Genomic DNA, 9,105 nt, shown 5'->3' on the forward strand with positions numbered 1-9,105 from the left:
AATCAAATACAAACGGCACAATGCCGCCTTAAGTACAAGAATAGTGACTCTTCTTATAGTCGGTGCTTTGAGCATTCCCTGTGAGACCAGTATTAGTTTCCGCTACACCTCTGCAGGTTCGGTTTATTCCTTGGACTTTCACATTGACTATGAAACACAGAAATGGCATCGGAGTTAAATACAAAAGGCACACTGCCGCCTTAAGTACAAGAATAGAGACTCTTCTTACCGTCGGTGCTTTGTGCATTCCCTGTGAGACCAGTATTAGTTTCCGATACAAAGAATAGAGACTCTTCTTACCGTCGGTGCTTTGAGCATTCCCTGTGAGACCAGTATTAGTTTCCGATACACCACAGGAGGTGCAATGTATTCCTTGGACATTCACATTGACGATGAAACACTGAAATTACATCGGAATTAAATACAAAAGGAACAATGCCGCCTAATGTATAAGAATATAGACTCTTTTTACAGTCTGTGTTTTGAGCATTCCCTGTGAGACCAGTATTAGTTTCCGATACACCACTGGAGGTTCAATGAATTCCTTGGACATACACATTGACGATGAAACACTGAAATTACATCGGAATTAAATACAAAAGAAACAATGCCGCCTTAAGTACAAGAATAGAGACTCTTCTTACCGTCGGTGTTTTGAGCATTCCCTGTTAGACCAGTATTAGTTTCAGCTACACCTCTGCAGGTTCAGTTTATCCCTTGGACCTTCACATTGTTGATCAAACACAGAAATGGCATCGGAATTAAAAACAAAAGCCACAATGCCGCCTTAAGTAAAAGAATAGAGACTCTTCTTACAGTCGATGCTTTGAGCATGCCCTGTGAGACCAGTAGTAGTTTCCGATTCACCACTGCAGGTGCAATGTATTCCTTGGACATTCACATTGACGATGAAACACAGAACTGTCATCGGAATTAAATCCAAAACGGACAATGCCGCTTTAAGTACTAGAATAGAGACTCTTCTTACAGTCGGTGCTTTGAGCATTCCCTGTGAGACCAGTAATAGTATTCGATACACCACTGCAGGTTCAATCTATTCCTTGGACATACACATTGACGATGAAATACAGAAATGGCATCGGAATTAAATACAAAAGGAACAATGCCAACTTAAGTACAAGAATAGAGACTCTTCTTACCGTCGGTGCTTTGAGCATTCCCTGTGAAACCAGTATTAGTTTCCGATACACCACTGGAGGTTCAATGAATTCCTTGGACATTCACATTGACGATGAAACACTGAAATTACATCGGAATTAAATACAAAAGGCACAATGCCGCCTTAAGTACAAGAATCGAGACTCTTCTTTCAGTCTGTGTATTGAGCATTCCCTGTGAGACCAGTATTAGTTTCCGATACACCTCTGGAGGTTCAATGAATTCCTTGGACATACACATTGACGATGAAACACTAAAATTACATCGGAATTAAATACAAAAGGAACAATGCCGCCTTAAGTACAAGAATAGAGACTCTTCTTACCGTCGGTGCTTTGAGCATTCCCTGTGAGACCAGTATTAGTTTCCGCTACACCTCTGCAGGTTCGGTTTATTCCTTGGACCTTCACATTGACGATGAGACATAGAAATGGAATCGGAATGAAATACAAAAGGCACAATGCCGCCTTAAGTACAAGAATAGAGTATCTTCTTACAGTCGGTGCTTTGAGCATTTCCTGTGAGACCAGTATTAGTTTCCGATACACCACTGCAGGTTCAATGTATTCCTTGGACCTTCACATTGACGATGAAACACAGAAATCGCATCGGAATCAAATACAAAAGGCACAATGCCGCCTTAAGTGCAAGAATAGAGAATCTTCTGACAGTCGGTGCTTTGAGCATTCCCTGTGAGACCAGTATTAGTTTCCGCTACACCTCTGCAGGTTCGGTTTATTCCTTGGACTTTCACATTGACGATGAAACACAGAAATGGCATCGGAGTTAAATACAAAAGGCACATTGCCGCCTTATGTACAAGAATAGAGACTCTTCTTACCGTCGGTGCTTTGAGCATTCCCTGTGAGACCAGTATTAGTTTCCGATACACCACTGGAGGTTCAATGAATTCCTTGGACATTCACATTGACGATGAAACACTGAAATTACATCGGAATTAAATACAAAATGAACAATGCCGCCTTAAGTACAAGAATAGAGACTCTTCTTACCGTCGGTGCTTTGAGCATTCCCTGTGAGACCAGTAGTAGTTTCCGATACACCACAGGAGGTTTAATGAATTCCTTGGACATTCACATTGACGATGAAACACTGAAATTACATCGGAATTAAATACAAAAGGCACAATGCCGCCTTAAGTACAAGAATCGAGACTCTTCTTACTATCGGTGCTTTGAGCATTCCCTGTGAGACCAGTAATAGTATCCGATACACCACTGCAGGTTCAATCTATTCCTTGGACATACACATTGACGATGAAACACAGAAATTACATCGGAATTAAATACAAAAGGAACAATGCCGCCTTAAGTACAAGAATAGAGACTCTTCTTACCGTTGGTGCTTTGAGCATTCCCTGTGAAACCAGTATTAGTTTCCGATACACCACTGGAGGTTCAATGAATTCCTTGGACATTCACATTGACGATGAAACACTGAAATTACATCGGAATTAAATACAAAAGGCACAATGCCGCCTTAAGTACAAGAATCGAGACTCTTCTTTCAGTCTGTGTATTGAGCATTCCCTGTGAGACCAGTATTAGTTTCCGATACGCCTCTGGAGGTTCAATGAATTCCTTGGACATACACGTTGCCGATGAAACACTAAAATTACATCGGAAATAAATACAAAAGGAACTATGCCGCCTTAAGTAGAAGAATAGAGACTCTTCTGACCGTCGGTGCTTTGAGCATTCCCTGTGAGACCAGTATTAGTTTCCGCTACACCTCTGCAGGTTCGGTTTATTCCTTGGACCTTCACATTGACGATGAGACATAGAAATGGCATCGGAATGAAATACAAAAGGCACAATGCCGCCTTAAGTACAAGAATAGAGAATCTTCTTACAGTCGGTGCTTTGAGCATTTCCTGTGAGACCAGTATTAGTTTCCGATACACCACTGCAGGTTCAATGTATTCCTTGGACCTTCACATTGACGATGAAACACAGAAATCGCATCGGAATCAAATACAAAAGGCACAATGCCGCCTTAAGTGCAAGAATAGAGACTCTTCTGACAGTCGGTGCTTTGAGCATTCCCTGTGAGACCAGTATTAGTTTCCGCTACACCTCTGCAGGTTCGGTTTATTCCTTGGACCTTCACATTGACGATGAAACACAGAAATGGCATCGGAATTAAATACAAAAGGCACAATGCCGCCTTATGTACAAGAATAGAGACTCTTCTTACAGTCTGTGTTTTGAGCATTCCCTGTGAGAACAGTGTTAGTTTCCGATACACCACTGGAGGTTCAATAAATTCCTTGGACATTCACATTGACGATGAAACAATGAAATTATATCGGAATTAAATACAAAAGGCACAATGCCGCCTTAAGTACAAGAATAGAGACTCTTCTTACAATCGGTGCTTTGAGCATTCCCTGTGAGACCAGTAATAGTATCCGATACACCACTGCAGGTTCAATCTATTCCTTGGACATACACATTGACGATGAAACACAGAAATTACATCGGAATTAAATACAAAAGGAACAATGCCGCCTTAAGTACAAGAATAGAGACTCTTCTTACCGTCGGTGCTTTGAGCATTCCCTGTGAAACCAGTATTAGTTTCCGATACACCACTGGAGGTTCAATGAATTCCTTGGACATTCACATTGACGATGTAACACTGAAATTACATCGGAATTAAATACAAAAGGAACAATGCCGCCTTAAGTACAAGAATAGAGACTCTTCTTACCGTCGGTGCTTTGAGCATTCCCTGTGAGACCAGTATTAGTTTCCGCTACACCTCTGCAGGTTCGGTTTATTCCTTGGACTTTCACATTGACTATGAAACACAGAAATGGCATCGGAGTTAAATACAAAAGGCACACTGCCGCCTTAAGTACAAGAATAGAGACTCTTCTTACCGTCGGTGCTTTGTGCATTCCCTGTGAGACCAGTATTAGTTTCCGATACACCACTGGAGGTTCAATGAATTCCTTGGACATTCACATTGACGATGAAACACTGAAATTACATCGGAATTAAATACAAAAGGCACAATGCCGCCTTAAGTACAAGAATAGAGACTCTTCTTACCGTCGGTGCTTTGAGCATTCCCTGTGAGACCAGTATTAGTTTCCGATACACCACAGGAGGTGCAATGTATTCCTTGGACATTCACATTGACGATGAAACACTGAAATTACATCGGAATTAAATACAAAAGGAACAATGCCGCCTAATGTATAAGAATATAGACTCTTTTTACAGTCTGTGTTTTGAGCATTCCCTGTGAGACCAGTATTAGTTTCCGATACACCACTGGAGGTTCAATGAATTCCTTGGACATACACATTGACGATGAAACACTGAAATTACATCGGAATTAAATACAAAAGAAACAATGCCGCCTTAAGTACAAGAATAGAGACTCTTCTTACCGTCGGTGTTTTGAGCATTCCCTGTTAGACCAGTATTAGTTTCAGCTACACCTCTGCAGGTTCAGTTTATCCCTTGGACCTTCACATTGTTGATCAAACACAGAAATGGCATCGGAATTAAATACAAAAGCCACAATGCCGCCTTAAGTAAAAGAATAGAGACTCTTCTTACAGTCGATGCTTTGAGCATGCCCTGTGAGACCAGTAGTAGTTCCCGATTCACCACTGCAGGTGCAATGTATTCCTTGGACATTCACATTGACGATGAAACAGAGAACTGTCATCGGAATTAAATCCAAAACGCACAATGCCGCTTTAAGTACAAGAATAGAGACTCTTCTTACAGTCGGTGCTTTGAGCATTCCCTGTGAAACCAGTATTAGTTTCCGATACACCACTGGAGGTTCAATGAATTCCTTGGACATTCACATTGACGATGAAACACTGAAATTACATCGGAATTAAATACAAAAGGCACAATGCCGCCTTAAGTACAAGAATCGAGACTCTTCTTTCAGTCTGTGTATTGAGCATTCCCTGTGAGACCAGTATTAGTTTCCGATACACCTCTGGAGGTTCAATGAATTCCTTGGACATACACATTGACGATGAAACACTAAAATTACATCGGAATTAAATACAAAAGGAACAATGCCGCCTTAAGTACAAGAATAGAGACTCTTCTTACCGTCGGTGCTTTGAGCATTCCCTGTGAGACCAGTATTAGTTTCCGCTACACCTCTGCAGGTTCGGTTTATTCCTTGGACCTTCACATTGACGATGAGACATAGAAATGGAATCGGAATGAAATACAAAAGGCACAATGCCGCCTTAAGTACAAGAATTGAGTATCTTCTTACAGTCGGTGCTTTGAGCATTTCCTGTGAGACCAGTATTAGTTTCCGATACACCACTGCAGGTTCAATGTATTCCTTGGACCTTCACATTGACGATGAAACACAGAAATCGCATCGGAATCAAATACAAAAGGCACAATGCCGCCTTAAGTGCAAGAATAGAGACTCTTCTGACAGTCGGTGCTTTGAGCATTCCCTGTGAGACCAGTATTAGTTTCCGCTACATGTCTGCAGGTTCAGTTTATTCCTTGGACTTTCACATTGACGATGAAACACAGAAATGGCATCGGAGTTAAATACAAAAGGCACATTGCCGCCTTATGTACAAGAATAGAGACTCTTCTTACCGTCGGTGCTTTGAGCATTCCCTGTGAGACCAGTATTAGTTTCCGATACACCACTGGAGGTTCAATGAATTCCTTGGACATTCACATTGACGATGAAACACTGAAATTACATCGGAATTAAATACAAAATGAACAATGCCGCCTTAAGTACAAGAATAGAGACTCTTCTTACCGTCGGTGCTTTGAGCATTCCCTGTGAGACCAGTATTAGTTTCCGATACACCACAGGAGGTTTAATGAATTCCTTGGACATTCACATTGACGATGAAACACTGAAATTACATCGGAATTAAATACAAAAGGCACAATGCCGCCTTAAGTACAAGAATCGAGACTCTTCTTACAATCGGTGCTTTGAGCATTCCCTGTGAGACCAGTAATAGTATCCGATACACCACTGCAGGTTCAATCTATTCCTTGGACATACACATTGACGATGAAACACAGAAATTACATCGGAATTAAATACAAAATGAACAATGCCGCCTTAAGTACAAGAATAGAGACTCTTCTTACCTTTGGTGCTTTGAGCATTCCCTGTGAAACCAGTATTAGTTTCCGATACACCACTGGAGGTTCAATGAATTCCTTGGACATTCACATTGACGATGAAACACTGAAATTACATCGGAATTAAATACAAAAGGCACAATGCCGCCTTAAGTACAAGAATCGAGACTCTTCTTTCAGTCTGTGTATTGAGCATTCCCTGTGAGACCAGTATTAGTTTCCGATACACCTCTGGAGGTTCAATAAATTCCTTGGACATACACGTTGCCGATGAAACACTAAAATTACATCGGAATTAAATACAAAAGGAACAATGCCGCCTTAAGTAGAAGAATAGAGACTCTTCTGACCGTCGGTGCTTTGAGCATTCCCTGTGAGACCAGTATTAGTTTCCGCTACACCTCTGCAGGTTCGGTTTATTCCTTGGACCTTCACATTGACGATGAGACATAGAAATGGCATCGGAATGAAATACAAAAGGCACTATGCCGCCTTAAGTACAAGAATAGAGAATCTTCTTACAGTCGGTGCTTTGAGCATTTCCTGTGAGACCAGTATTAGTTTCCGATACACCACTGCAGGTTCAATGTATTCCTTGGACCTTCACATTGACGATGAAACACAGAAATCGCATCGGAATCAAATACAAAAGGCACAATGCCGCCTTAAGTGCAAGAATAGAGACTCTTCTGACAGTCGGTGCTTTGAGCATTCCCTGTGAGACCAGTATTAGTTTCCGCTACACCTCTGCAGGTTCGGTTTATTCCTTGGACTTTCACATTGACGATGAAACACAGAAATGGCATCGGAGTTAAATACAAAAGGCACAATGCCGCCTTAAGTACAAGAATAGAGACTCTTCTTACCGTCGGTGCTTTGAGCATTCCCTGTGAGACCAGTATTAGTTTCCGATACACCACTGGAGGTTCAATGAATTCCTTGGACATTCACATTGACGATGAAACACTGAAATTACTTCGGAATTAAATACAAAAGGCACAATGCCGCCTTAAGTACAAGAATAGAGACTCTTCTTACAATCGGTGCTTTGAGCATTCCCTGTCAGACCAGTAATAGTATCCGATACACCACTGCAGGTCCAATCTATTCCTTGGACATACACATTGACGATGAAACACAGAAATTACATCGGAATTAAATACAAAAGGAACAATGCCGCCTTAAGTACAAGAATAGAGACTCTTCTTACCGTCGGTGCTTTGAGCATTCCCTGTGAAACCAGTATTGGTTTCCGATACACCTCTGGAGGTTCAATGAATTCCTTGGACATTCACATTGACGATGAAACACTGAAATTACATCGGAATTAAATACAAAAGGCACAATGCCGCCTTAAGTACAAGAATCGAGACTCTTCTTTCAGTCTGTGAATTGAGCATTCCCTGTGAGACCAGTATTAGTTTCCGATACACCTCTGGAGGTTCCATGAATTCCTTGGACATACACATTGCCGATGAAACACTAAAATTACATCGGAATTAAATACAAAAGGAACAATGCCGCCTTAACTACAAGAATAGAGACTCTTCTGACAGTCGGTGCTTTGAGCATTCCCTGTGAGACCAGTATTAGTTTCCGCTACACCTCTGCAGGTTCAGTTTATTCCTTGGACCTTCACATTGACGATGAAACACAGAAATGGCATCGGAATTAAATACAAAAGGCACAATGCCGCCTTAAGTACAAGAATAGAGACTCTTCATACCGTCGGTGCTTTGAGCATTCCCTGTGAGAACAGTGTTAGTTTCCGATACACCACTGGAGGTTCAATAAATTCCTTGGACATTCACATTGACGATGAAACAATGAAATTACATCGGAATTAAATACAAAAGGCACAATGCCGCCTTAAGTACAAGAATAGAGACTCTTCTTACAATCGGTGCTTTGAGCATTCCCTGTGAGACCAGTAATAGTATCCGATACACCACTGCAGGTTCAATCTATTCCTTGGACATACACATTGACGATGAAACACAGAAATTACATCGGAATTAAATACAAAAGGAACAATGCCGCCTTAAGTACAAGAATAGAGACTCTTCTTACCGTCGGTGCTTTGAGCATTCCCTGTGAAACCAGTATTAGTTTCCGATACACCACTGGAGGTTCAATGAATTCCTTGGACATTCACATTGACGATGAAACACTGAAATTACATCGGAATTAAATACAAAAGGCACAATGCCGCCTTAAGTACAAGAATCGAGACTCTTCTTTCAGTCTGTGTATTGAGCATTCCCTGTGAGACCAGTATTAGTTTCCGATACACCTCTGGAGGTTCAATGAATTCCTTGGACATACACATTGCCCATGAAACACTAAAATTACATCGGAATTAAATACAAAAGGAACAATGCCGCCTTAAGTACAAGAATAGAGACTCTTCTTAGCGTCGGTGCTTTGAGCATTCCCTGTGAGACCAGTATTAGTTTCCGCTACACCTCTGCAGGTTCGGTTTATTCCTTGGACCTTCACATTGACGATGAGACATAGAAATGGCATCGGAATGAAATACAAAAGGCACAATGCCGCCTTAAGTACAAGAATAGAGAATCTTCTTACTGTCGGTGGTTTGAGCATTTCCTGTGAGACCAGTATTAGTTTCCGATACACCACTGCAGGTTCAATGTATTCCTTGGACCTTCACATTGACGATGAAACACAGAAATCGCATCGGAATCAAATACAAAAGGCACAATGCCGCCTTAAGTGCAAGAATAGAGACTCTTCTGACAGTCGGTGCTTTGAGCATTCCCTGTGAGACCAG

The sequence above is a fragment of the Schistocerca serialis genome, chromosome 9, assembly GCF_023864345.2.
Source record: "Schistocerca serialis cubense isolate TAMUIC-IGC-003099 chromosome 9, iqSchSeri2.2, whole genome shotgun sequence".
In the NCBI taxonomy this organism is placed as follows: domain Eukaryota; kingdom Metazoa; phylum Arthropoda; class Insecta; order Orthoptera; family Acrididae; genus Schistocerca; species Schistocerca serialis.